Raw genomic sequence first — 14,175 nt, 5'->3', positions numbered from 1 at the left:
GGGTCTTGTCGTGGAGTCCCATCCTGACTCTTCCCCATGCTAGTCACAAAGCTCACCTTCAGTCTCCACACAGCACTCCAATACCCTGCCTAGAGGGACCTGGTTATGGGTTGAATGGTGCCCCTAGAAACTAAGATGTACTGAAGCCTGAGCCCCGGCACTTCAAAGGGTGACCAGGCTGGGAAGCAGAGTTTCAGAGTAAGTGAACACGAGGCATTAAGGTGAGCCCTAATGCAATAGGATGAGCATCCTGACAGAGAGGGGACATTTGGACTGAGCTGAGTATGTGCAGAAAGAAGTCAACCTTGTGTAGAGACACATGGGGAGCCTCTAGTGAAGGAGGGACCTGGGCATTGATGCGCGCAGAAAGTGTTGTGGGGAGTCGGCAGGTGTGATGGGGCACGCACAGGGCAAGGGACACCTGCAGCTGATTTCTTGGGGTTTCAGAGGGAGTCCCACAAGGCTGGTGTCTCAGTCCCTGATCTAGTCTCTTTATTTCTCAGTTAATATAATTCCATTATTTTAAGCCATCCAGCTAGTAGCATAGTCACCCCTCAGTTTTCAGAGCGAGTGGCTCCAGAACCCCTGAGATACCCAGATCTGTGGATGTGCAAGTCCCTCTCACAAAATCCAAGCATAGCTTGGGCCTAGGGCATTGTGCACACAGTAACCACACCCATCAGGCTGACAGGGACTGACAACAGACACAAATGCACAAAACAGGTAAGTTACAGGACATACCACTCGGATCTCAAGACACAGCTGAATGTCATTTTCCCCCTCTCCTCTGAGAGGGGGCAACCTGAATACCTGCAGGGTGTCTGGGAACCCAGCCTGGGAGGTGAGAACTCTATCCAGGGCTCTCACACATGCAGATGGCAGGAACCCAGCTACCAGAGTCATCACTATTGCTTCCCAGTGTCCACACCGGCAGGCAGCTGGAATTGGGAGATGGAGGTGGGCATTAAATGCAGGCACTGAGATGTGGGTTGTTAGTGTTCTAATGGAGTCAGTCGCCAGGCCAGATGTGTGCACCTTGATTAATTCTACTCTAAGCACACCTGTGCTGCAAGCTTCATGCCAACCGGCCTCTGCGGCCTATAGAGGCAGGGACCCTGGTGGCTGGGGATGTGGCCTCCTTGGGAGTAGCTGCCATTCAACATGACAGAATTCAGACCTTTTTGTGAAATCTTCTGATTTTAAAATGATGACACTAAGAAAGAATGCAAACATTTTTTAAAAAAATCTCCTTTCAGATGAAGTAAAACAGATATGCATATACTTGCTTCACCAGTTTGCTAAACACAATTTGATGATTGCTTGTCTAAAATTACTAGTTTTCTGAAAAAAGAAAACTGTTTTATAAAATAATGGTAGATTTTTGCAAGTGCTTCTAAAACTCCTTTCACGATTTGAACATTGTTACACACTGTAATTTATATAAATTACAGATTGTGGCAAATAAAGGGAACACCAACACATTTTAAAGTGACACTCTTCTTGTATCTATATATTTCAACACTGAGAAGTCTTTGCGAGGGACGTTTTCCTTTAAGGAAAATGATAAAGAATAAAATTAATCGGCAGCAGACGGTGGTTGACCCCCAAGTTCTGGAAACAGACGGACTATTCAAGGTCAACAGTGCAACTTCAAGTTTAATTTATTCCGTTGTTTTCGTTACTTCTCCCTCCCAGAACACTGTATTCTGTTAGCTGCTGTTGCTGAAACGCTCTGGGTAGTGGGTGGGGGGCTGTTGTGATTGTTGACTGTGAAGAAGAGCCCATGTCTCAGAGATTCTGCTGAGGAGCGCTTCCTGATGGGGCAGTGAGATTTGCCCTGCCATTATGGTCTGTGTGATGGCAGAACGCACTTGCCCCTGAATTGGAATGACTGGAATGCTCCAAAGACTGCTGATAATGTTGGGGTGGTCTATGCTTGGGGTCCCTGTCTGGTGTCTTGTGTACCCTATGCAGGAGTATGGAAGAATCCACTGGTCGAATGAAGAGTCTGTGCTGGCTCCTTGTGGACCAGAGAAAGCATGAGCTCCAGACAATGCCCACGCCTTGGCCATCTGCCTCTCTGGATCCAATACGGATGCTCCTTGCCCTGCGTCTAGGCCTCAGGTACTTGCCCGAGAGGTGGCAAGCACACACCTTATCTTTCCGTTATCCTTTGTAAACTGACTCTGGCATTTGGAAACTTGAATGACTGCACAAGGCTGGGAGTGTCATCAGCCCCATCCTGCGCAGTGAGAGTTTCCCATACTCAGTATTGGATGTCTCTTAGACTTTCTACCTCTGCCTCCATGGTCAAGTGCCCAGGCCGGGGGCAGGGTGGGGTGGAGGTTGTGGGGATACCACGTGCTGGTTACCAGTAGTTTCTGGAGATGTGCTTTTCAGTTCCCAGTGATCTTGTATGCAGCTTCCTCAGGGTTTGAGGGGCTTCTCTTTGACTGTCAATCACCCAATGTACCCCCTTCCCTCTCATTCTCACAACATGGTGGAGGTGATTATTCCAACTCAGACGAAACTTTTGTTGACTTTATTGCCTAGAGAACAAAAGTCAAAACTCATAGCTAGGAAGAGACCTCTGTGGTCTGTATCTTCCTAATCTATCAACCCTTTCTCTAGGGTAACACCTCCATTCTGACCATGTCGAAGTATTTGCTATTGCCCAAGTAAAAGTTGCAGATTAAAAAAGTTTATTTTATTGGGCCGAGAGTGATAGTCTTAGTGACTAAATTCTTGCCTTGCACGTCCTCCTGGATCCCACAGGGACACAAGTTTGTGTCTCAGCTTCTCTACTTCCCATCCAGCTCCCAGCTTGTGGCTTGAGAAGGCAATAGAGGGTGGCCCAAAGCCTTGGGATCCTACACCCGTGTGGGAGACCCAGAAGAAGCTCCTGGCTCCTGCCGTCGGATTGGCTCAGCTTCGGTCATTGCAGCCACTTGGGAGTGAGGCAGTGGATGTTAGATCTTTCTCTCTGTCTCTCCTCTATGTTAATCTGACTTTACAATAAGACAAATAAATCTTTAGAAAATTTTTATTTTATTTAATGTACCTTGATGTACCCAACAACATAGCTTTAAAACATATACACCAAAAAAGATATAGTGATGCAGAACCATGCGGTATATCCGGTTATACTGGGAGACAGTTGCCTCTTCCTCAGAACGCTATAAATTAAGAACACATCGATTGAAAAGAAAAACATGAAGACAATTTGTAAAATTGACTACATATTCAATGGGAGAGTAGAAGGTCTGTTATACATATGGCAGAATGGAAAAGTCCTACGGTTCTAAAATATACATGAAATATTTACCAAACGAACCAAACACTAGCCACGAAGAAATTTTCCATCAATCTCTCTAATCAGACATCATGGATCATAAAGACTCATTACATGAAAAATCCACACTTCTAAAATAACCCTTGATTTAAAGATCTCAAAATGAAACGATAAGTTCATTCTAAACTAGGAGTTTTGGGGCTGTTGCTGTGGCAAAGTGGGTAAAGATGAAGGCTGCCAGTCTGGCATTCGTATACGGCACCAGTTCGAATCCTGGCTGTTCCATTTATGATCCAACTTCCTGCTAATGACCAGGGAGAAACAGCAGAGGACGCCCATGCTATTCAGGTGGGAGATTAGATGAACACCTGGTGCCTGGCCCAGCCCCAGCAACTGAGGTTATCTGAGGAGTGAACCAGCAGATGGAGGGTGTGTGTGTGTGTGTGTGGTTTTTCTGCTGCTCCTTCTCTCTCTGTAACTAAATTTCAAGTAAATAAATGTTTAAAAAAGAGGAGTCACAAAACTATTATTTTTTTTAAAAGATTTATTTATTTATTACAAAGTCAGATATACAGAGAGGAGAAGAGACAGAGAGGAAGATCTTCTGACCTATGATTCACTCCCCAAGTGACTGCAACGGGCCGACGATGCAACGGGCTGATACTATGCCGATCCGAAGCCAGGATCCAGGAACTTCTTCCGGGTCTCCCACGCGGGTGCAGGGTCCCAAAGCTTTGGGCCGTCCTCGACTGCTTTCCCAGGCCACAAGCAGGGAGCTGGATGGGAAGTGGAGCTGCCGGGATTAGATCCGGCGCCCATATGGGATCCTGGGCGCGTTCAAGGCTAGGACTTTAGCCACTAGGCCACGCCACCAGGCCCCACAAAATTATTCTAACAATGCCAACCACGAGACCCTTACATATATGAGCTAGAATCTTCAGAAAGTGGAAATTAAGTGAATGGTGTATACATTCAAGTCAGAAAGTTAAAAAAAAAAAAAAGCAGAGCCAAACTGTTCATGATAACAAACCTCAAATTAATGAGATAGGAAAAAATAGCTTTCCTAGCTGGTTCTGGGAAGAAACAAATGACTGGCCAATATGAACAAGAAAAATTAATGTGCACAAGGAGAGATCCTGCTGGAAGTGAGGACGGGAACATAATCTCAGATAATGATGATATTATAACATTTGGTAAACATTAAACTGTAAACTGTTGTCAAAACAGAAACTTGGTAGTAATAAAAATTACCAAGATTGTTTCAAATAGCCTTAAAAGAGCATTATTTGAAGGGGAACTTTTTAAAATAATGAAGCAGTTTTAAAAATGCTATTAGCACTAGACTACTTGCATATAAGTTGTATTAAACCAAAATTTAAAAAATACTTCACACAAACTGATAATTCATCTATTACAGGGTCTGCAAGAACATGGAAAATCTCCCAAACATCCGTGATGGCAGCATTTCTCTTTCAATAAAACAGGAGTCATATAAAATTGAAAATTTATTGTGTGAGCACAGATACGAAATTCTAAATAAAATAAAGTTTTACTAAATTAAGTTTATCTTAGGAAAGAAAGGGTTATTAAACCTGCCTAAATCTATTACTGTAATGGACAAAATTCACAAATGAAAATAGAAATGCCATTTAACAGGCATTACATAGAATTGATCTTTCATTCATGATTTTAAAAAGCTAAAGAAAGAAGAAAATTTCTTAATTAAGAAAAAGGGAGGAGAAAACGCGTATGGAGGCAGTGAGTAAGGAATGGATTGGCCTTGCCGTCTTTGTCGGCCTTCCCTCACTGTGGCAAGGCCCTGCTGACAAACGAGAGGGGCTTAGTTTGGCTCACACTTCCGAAGGGTCGCAGTCTGAGGTTGGGGGCCTTTGTGAGTTCGGGTGATGCATTCCTGCTGGCAGAGTTCCAGGGTGGCCAGAGCATCGGGTGGAGCATCTTTCTGTCTCTATTTCCTGTAAAATCTCCAAGATTCAGCCACACCCTGGTGATCAACTCCAATTGAAAAGATCCCAAATTCAACACTGTAGGTAGATTAAATTCCTATCATGTTAATTCCACCAGCATAAAACTCAGTACCAAACCTCTGACACCCGGGTCTTTGGAACCACATGGTGCCCAAACCAACATCCACCTAGGATTCTCATACCTACCCCCCAGGGAAGGTCTGAGACTGTGGGTAATACCAAGTCCTGTACACACTAAAAATTTTCCCACACGTAACTCTGATAAGGTTAATTGTATAAATTAGACATGGTAAAACATTAATAATGATAACTAATAATAAAATAGCATTCTATGATAAAAGTTAAATGAATGTGTTCTATCTTAACCTAGCATTCAATTTTTTTTCCTGATGTTCTTAAATTCCTAATTCTTGCTTTCTTACTTAAAGGAAGTACTTGATGGTTTCTACTAGGATTGTCTGAATTGCCTGCACTTCTAGTCTTGTGCTTTGGGGCCATTATTAAGTAAAAGTTATTCAAATAGAAGCATTTGATACTGTGTGACCATGAATCTAATAAGTGAGACAACCACAAACTATCAATGAGCAGGTCGCATATATATAATGGGTACCCTGGGGGAATGTGTGATTTGCACCCTACGTTGGCCGAGACTGTAAACTTTGTAAGATTTTACCATTATTCTTGGAATAGCAAGTTAAACCTTTTGTACATCTGGAATTCTCCATAGGTATTTTTGGAACATGGATGACTTATGGCAAAGGAAACCATGGGGAGTGAAACTGCAGATAACAGGGGGCGTTACTGCACTTAATTCGAAGTCACAAAACCAGACAGGATGTACGTTGCAATTCCAACCACAGAAATAAAAAACAATAAATGAATACAACTATGGTAAAAGTAAGTATCATTATTCCTAACTAATATGATTGAAGGCCTAGTAACTCCCAGTAGACTCAACTATGTTTGAAGGCAGTAGGATACAAGATAAACACACAAAAATGGAATTTCTAAACAGCTACACGTAGAAAATACAGGTGAACTGTGGAAACATGCTCTCAATACTAACAAAATCTACACAATAAACAGCTAGTGATGAAACCAACCAAAATTATTCGACATATGTAGATAATACTTTATACATACATTAAAAAAATGCATTGTAACTTGAGCTTTCTCAGAGATCAGGAGACCCAACATATTAAATTTCAGATTAGTTGCCCATTTACTGTTCCACGTTGTCCTGTCTTAGACTGGAGACTGAATCTTCCAAAAGGCAAACAGTATCTAGCAAGATATGTGAGGAGTGAGGAATATGACAAGCTGATGAGCAAACCATGGAGGAGAGACATTGTAGAGGAGTTGGAAAGACAGTTTTGAAGAAAAAGGAAATTGGCATAGCAGGGCTATTTCCCTGTCCTGTCCCCAAATTTCCACATTTAGTCCAAGTGCATAGCAATTAGAACTAAACATCTTTAAACACAAATCAAGCGGTGGAACAACCGAGGAGTGATGAAATAGAACCAGGTCATTGAGAGTTTAGTTTATAAGAAAGGCAATACTTCAAGTTTGAAGGGGAAAAAATAGACCAGTTCACCAATGATGAATGTGGTTGGCTATTCAATTGGAAAGTTCGACTTCGGCTTTATAATGTATGGAATTTTGACATAGATTAAAGAGTCCAACAATTATCCAAATAAAATAACCTGAGGTAGCGGGAAGTATTCCTTAGTAAGATTGAAGTTCAGACCTTCCAGAGAAGAGGATGCCTTATTGAACTACGTTAGAGCAAGCAGAGATTTAAACATCATGTATGATGGACTGGCTAACAGCAAATATCAGAAATGAACAGCTAGTATCCAACATTTGCCATACAATAGTCAAAAGAAGGAAATCAGTGAAATTGATTAGGCAATTCAGACACTTCTAAGAAAGACATTTAACTCATACTTCTATTTTTAAAACTGTCAAAATTTCTAATCATTTGGGAAACAAAATTTAACTTTGTCACTTTTCTCAAATTAGTCTGATAAAGTTTACAAAACAGATAAATCACGAATGGAAGAGAACGCAAGGACATGTGTGTGCCACCACCCGGCTAGGAAGGGCAATGTAGCCAAAAGGTGCTGAGTGCAGAAGGCACACAACCACCAAACAACTCGTTTTAATTCTAGACTTCAGGTTTACAAACGGGCTTCTGCAAAACAAACCATGACTTACGTGCCACCCAAACCTTGTCTATAAAAATAACAGTAAAAAGCTCTGAACGTTTTATGATAAATCGTGGTACGTCCATGCTGTGGAATAGTAAGCAGCTGTTATAAAGAATAAAGCTCATCAGTACTGACTGATCTTTTAAATGAATGACATGAAATCAGGGCACAAGATAATATGTATTATAGGTTCTCATTTATGTAAAAATCTGATTGGGTACATAGGAGAAGGTACTTGAGAATGTTCATGGAAAACTGGCATGAAATGAGTTTATATTTGTGCATAAAGTTCTGAAATCCATCTGTGGCTTTTTCATCAGGTTCATATTCATGAATCTTTGAATGAGTTCTCATCTGCATAAATTTAAAGCATTATTTGCACCAAATAAAGTTATCTCTTTAAACCAATTCCCATAAACTTTTAAAAATACTTCTGTGTATGAAAATGGGTAGAAAACATGGTTGGAAATATATACAGTGAATTATTTTATAGAATTTGTCTCTGTTGGGAGGCAAAGAAGTAGAATTGGGTGTGTGTTCAGAGGCTTACAAATACATTTGCTCACATCAGTGATGCCTCAGCATGTTTGCCTTTTCATGTTGATGTGCAAAGGGGTCTTCAGGATACATTCTCTCTCTCTCTCTCTCAGCAAAAATGTGTTTATTTACTTGAAAGCAATTTATAGAGGGAGAAAAAGGGGAGAGGAAGAGACCTTCTTTCCTCTGGTTCACTCCCTAAATGGCTACAATGACATGGCTTGAGCCAAGCTAAAGTCAGGAGCCTGGAGCCCCCTCTGGCCTCTTCAGCAACACCTGCTGCCCTGGAGGAATCTAGAGCACTTGCTGAATGGGAACTGGAGCAGCCAGAACTAGAAAACACAGTTTGAATATGGTGTGCTGGCTTTGTAGGCAGTGGCTTAACCCCTTGTACCATAATACTGGCCTGTGTGTATTATTTTTCAGCGTAATTTTCCCATGAACTTATAAAACATTTAATTTTACTCTTAGAGTGTTCTATCTGCTGGTTCACTTTCAAATGCCTATAAAAGCAAGAGTTATGTCCAACCACACAATCAGGAGGCTAGAACTCAGGGGTCCCACCTGACCTGAGGTGTGATGTGCTGACACCCAGGGTACCCCTCAGCAGGAAGCTGGATTCAGAAGCAGAGTCCAGACTCAATGCAGGCACTCTGATGGGCGTTGTGAAAATCCCAAAGAACCTACTGTGCCAAATACCTGCCTTCCCGGGAACTTTTTGAAGCCTCTTTGGATTTCCAAGGACAATTAAGAAATGATTTGTAATCTTATCATCAAAAAACACTTTATTTTCATCTTCACTTTAAAAAGGCTGGACAAAATATGTATCAGATTGAAAGATCCCCTTGGGCTCGGCACGATAGCGTAGTGGTTGAAGTCCTTGCCTTGCATATGCTGGGATCCCATATGGTCACCAGTTCTAATCCCGGTGGTCCTGCTTCCTATCCAGCTGCATGCTTGAGACCTGGGAAAGTAGTTGAGGACAGCCCAAAGCCTTGGGACCCTGCACCCACATGGGAGACCCAGAAGAAGCTACTGGCTCCTGGCTTCAGATTGGCTCAGCTCCAGCAGTTGCAACCTCTTGGGGAGTGAACCATCGGATGGATTTTCTTCTCTGTCTCTCCTCCTCTCTGTATATCTGACATTGCAATAAAAATAAATCTTAAAAACAAAATTAGATCCCCTTAGTTACCAACTTGCTTGTATGTCTCTACACACCCTGTTCCCCAGGGAGTGCGCCTCCAGAAGGGCAGACCTGAGGCCCAAGGAGGACATCCCAGATTATGTAGTCACAGACACATGGGAACACATCTGCTAACAGGACACCCAAGGACAATGCTGCATCCACACTCAGCACCCAGGAATGGGACCACTATTGTAAATGTCTTTCTGTTACCTCAAGATAGCTCAAGTGTGTCAGGCTTGAGTATGGGGAAATTTCCACTGCTCATCACCAAGCACCTGGGAGGTGGTAGTGCCCAACCTTCTTGTCAATACAGGGTCGTGCCATTGCAGGCACGCTGGGACCTGCTTCGTGCAAGGGGAGAGATCACTGTCAGCCCTGAGCCTGGCATCTAGGAGGACCTTTCTACTTCCTGCAAACCAAGCACCTTGAACCCTGGACCAGCCACAAGGCTTCAGGCAATGTGGGCAGATGAACGCCGCAGGCATTTCTTTGCACTCTGTATCATTAAAGGGGGCTGGGATACGACTGCTCTGCCAAGCATTCAGGAGCAGATTATATTTGATGAAAGCTTTAAACAGAACCTGTCTTTTTCATGGGCGTTGTCCTTGCTTTGGAACTTAAGTGTGGATAGTTGGAGACCTCAGATATTTTGCCCTGGTTTTTTTTTTTTTTTCCCAACAGCTTGACAGCCCTAACATTAAAAAGGAATAAAGTTGTATTGCAGACCTTAGCACCAATCTGAATCTTCTTCCAATTTTACCCTCTGTTTACTGAGTCACAACAAGTATTTCTACTTGCTCTCTCAGGATGAATAGAAGTATACCTAGCTACAAACAGTCTGCAAAAGTTCACAAGCAAGGTATGTATAAATGGGGATGCTGCCATTCTGTCTCCTCTGGAGTCCCCACGTGGTGTCAGATGCATGGATTCTGCCTGTTGTTGGTCTTGAACTTCCGGTGTGATGTCACAGTTGAGCCAGTTGCCCAATCCCTTGAGACTAGAGCTGTATGCAGGCTCCGTTTCTTGTGGATCCCATGGCTCATGCAAATTATTTGGTCTGTCTGAACTTCTGATGAACATGAGGACCCAAACTCCTGCTCTGCACGGTCGACATTCAGATGTTAGACAATGTTCAGAGATGCTGGCATTAATGGGCCTTTAAAAATCCCAAAATGCTTTGATGCTGGTCTTCCAAGGACTACTTGTAGTGCCACTGGGCCTCTTTGAGTAAATCAGATCAAGTCACTGAGAAGGAAGGCCAGAACGATCCAAGGCAGCATGAGGTTTTGACATTATAGAACGTATAGAAACGTTTCAATCTAGTGGCTTCTTCCCCAGCTGGAGTTAAGGACTTGGGTGGTGTGTTAGCCTATTTTCTGTCACTCTAACCAAGTACATGATGCTAGGTAAGCTATAAAAAGCAAAGAGATTCATACAGTTCACAGATTTTTAGCTTGAACAGTCAAGTAATATGGCACAAGCTTAGATGGCAGGCCCCCATCCCAGGCATCACAACATGGTACAGTACATCATTGAAACAGGTGCAAGAGGGACAGAGCACATAGAGGATTCTCACCTACCTCTCTGACCTCACAGCCAACCACTGAAGGTCCTATGCATCACGCAACAGGCACAGAGAGAGTGGAGCCTTGCCCACTTCACTGACCTCATGGCCAACTGCTGAAGTTCCTACCACCCACCCCATTCACCATGCCACAGCGGAGGACAAAGCTTCCAGTGCCTGACCGTTCTAGGAGAGGCAAGGACCTGACTCATGTAACTCATGTAACTCCACAGTCTTTCTGAACTTCGTGTGGAAGCAGGGATGCTACCCCCCTGTGGCTTGGGGAAACCAAGCTAAGCCACATCCAGATTAGAGCAGGTGCTTCAACAGACCAGCATACACAGAAACAATCATGAAAACCACCCTGGTCGTTAGAACGTTGTGTGATATTTCATTAAAAGCGATCGTTTTAGACACAAGCCCAGGAGATGTGAAGCAGGTAAGTTTCTGACAGCCATCATTGCCTATCAGAGAGGCAGTGAGACCGGGCAGTCAGACAGAGGACCACAGCATGGGGAGTGATGCATGACATGTGCCATGGTGTGGTTAAGTGTTTCCAGGTCTCTCTCTCTCTCTTTTCATTTAAACAATATTTTATTTTGTTTTATGACTCAGTTCCACAGGCTCTGGGGTTGCGTGTGCCAGCCCCCAAGGTCCCTCCTTCCCCATTTGATTTCCCCTTTGGTTTTACAATGGATGCCCTTCATGAGCAGGCAATGGACATGTTTGCTGCCTTGTCCTTCACAGCATCTTCTGGGGATAGTAGGAGACTCCACTGACTCACTTAGCTTCCACTTGAGGGCTTCTGGCTGTGAAGCGGGTGTTTATCCCTGATTAGCTGAATGTCCCCAACACAAACACACCCTGGGGCTCCTCCACGACATGACTCCTCGCCTCCCTGACCACAACGCTGCTTCACTCCTCTGGCTCAGAGAACACTTCCTGTGTGGCAGATTCATCTCCTTCTTATGCTTGCTGAAGCAGGAAAGGGGACTGGAGACAAGACCTCGGAGGTGTTCCCCAGCAGCCACGGGAAGCGGGAAGTCCAACTAGGAAAGGCAGCCAGTTGGTTGCGGACAGCTGGTTCATGCCAGTACCATCTCCCGCAGTCTTCCCTGTCAAGATCTCACTGTATCTGTCCCTCATTTCATCTGCCTCTCTTTGTTTCTCAGGATGCAGTCCAGCTTCGACCCAACTTAGTTTAACAACTAGGAGCTATAAAGACTTCACTTAGACATTTGGAGTCCCTTTCCAAGTTTCTAAAACCAAAAAAAAAAAAATTTTTATTCCAATCTCTTTTCTGGATGAACCCTCCTGCCTCAGGGAAAATATACACTCATGTTTCTCTAATTATTAAATATTTTGTGAGGTTAAAGGCTGGTCCTTCCCATCCTAGCACCCAGTAGGTCCTCTGAAGTGGATAGATTGATGACACAGCGCACACTGGGCTTTAGAGTCCCTGTAGGAAGAGCATAGCTTTCCAATTGTCACTTGTCCCCTCTAAGAAGGAATGTCAGATGATCCAAGCTGAATTCATTTATTTTACTTTCTGTAGACCTTCTGGGTAAAGGCCGGCTCATAAAACATGTGTAGGAGCAAGGAAACTTGGGGTACGTGAAAAAGATGAAACGTAAAGTGTAATTGAACAACACCGCATATGCTGTTCAGGCTCTGGGTAGGATACGCAATGCATCACCCTGCTGTGCGCTTTGGCGGCTCGGTGACTGTGGGTCCTTTAAGGAACACTGTTTCTCCCTTGGATAAGATATTGACTGGTCTTTCCTGATGATTAAACCCCCTATAATGGGCTCTGTGCTCCTTGACTGCCGTGAGCCTTAGGAAGAGTGGTACAATCAGCAAATCAGGAAAAGGTGTGGAAGCTTTCAGATGGTGGGCTCACTCGCTCCCCACTTCAGTCCTGGGGTTCAGTTCCTGAGGGCCCCAGAGGAAAACTCCCACCTTTTTTTTTTTCACTGTAGTCCTGGTTTTTCCTGTCACCCTAACCCGATGTCCAAAGCCCACACTTGACTCAAACTTCAGCTAAGTGGGATCAGGCCATGGTGGCCTCTAACGGCTGCCTAGATTAATGACGTGCTTGCTTTCCTTTTGGAACCCCCAGAGGAAATATCTGCAGTTTTAATTCTCAGTTAAAGGTGGAAGTGTGGCCTCGCATCTTGTATCAGGTATCCCCCAGCCCCATTCTGCTCAGCCGATCTTCGGAAAGGTCAACTCTGGGAGAAATTGGAGCGTCGGAATTCTCTCCTTAGTGCTGTATAGACGCCTGACCTTTCAAAGGTCCGGCTTGCTTCCCTCCTTCGCTCTTCATGTTCCCTTTCCCGGAACAGCACAATCACCTATTGAAGTCTAAGTGATCTTGTTTCTCTCTCTCTCTCTCTCTCTCTCTCTCTCTCTCTCTCACACACACACACACACACACACACACACTCACACACACTCTAAATTTGAAAGAACAAATGACTTTTGCAAAGCGGCACACGGGAGCGTTCCTCAGAGCTGTCAAGGTCATCAGAAACAAACAGGGTCTGAGACTCAGTGACCACTGAGGACCCTGGGGGACAGGAAAGCCGCTTGTAGTGTGCCCTTGATGGGGTCCTCGCTGCAACAGAAAAGGGACAGTGTGCGAAAACTAAAAACGTTGGAGTAAAGGACAACCTTGCTTTCATACTGAGGTTCATTAAATTGTAACAAGCATACTGTTCTAATTTAAGATGCTAATGTTAATAATAGGGAAAAACCAGGCCTGACCCTCTACTCAGTCTGTAAATCAAAAATTATTTTTAAAAAATGAAGTGTGCTTTCAGACTGAAAACAAAGCAAAGCGGAAGGGTACAACAAGATCTTAGGTCATGAAATATCCCACTGGACACTGAGGGCTGAGATGGCCAGGGCCCGCCCTGATGCGTTATCCTTAGTACCCAGGAGGGAACAAAGCATTGAGCTCATTGTACACACTCCAGGGTTGCTTGGGGAGCTAGTGGAGATGGCTGCATATGCTCATCTCCTTCAACCTGTTAGCTTCCTGTCAGCAACACTGCAGGAACAAAGCCAGAAAAGGAACAAAAAAACCTTAGGGTGTGCTGGGAAGGAGAGGCAAGGTGGTAAGGAGAATATGGCTTCTTCCCCCAGAGATGAGTGATCCTGATGTATTGGCATTACACCTGAGTGCTGACTCAAGTTGTAGCTGCTCCACCTGCTGATGTGTCTGGAACAGCAGAAGATGACCCTGGTACTTTGGCCCTTACAGCCTCGTGGGAAACTCCAGTGGCATGTCAGGTCCTGAACTCTCCAGGCTCAGCCAGATCAGCCCTTGCCATTGCAGCTGGAACGAACCAGCAGACAGGAGATCTCTTTTTATCATGCTTCCAAATACTTGTATTTGT

The sequence above is a fragment of the Ochotona curzoniae genome, unplaced genomic scaffold (genome assembly GCF_017591425.1).
Source record: "Ochotona curzoniae isolate NIBS_2020 unplaced genomic scaffold, NIBS_Ocur_1.0 contig_2699, whole genome shotgun sequence".
Lineage (NCBI taxonomy): Eukaryota > Metazoa > Chordata > Mammalia > Lagomorpha > Ochotonidae > Ochotona > Ochotona curzoniae.
Note: the sequence above shows the minus strand (reverse complement) of the source record.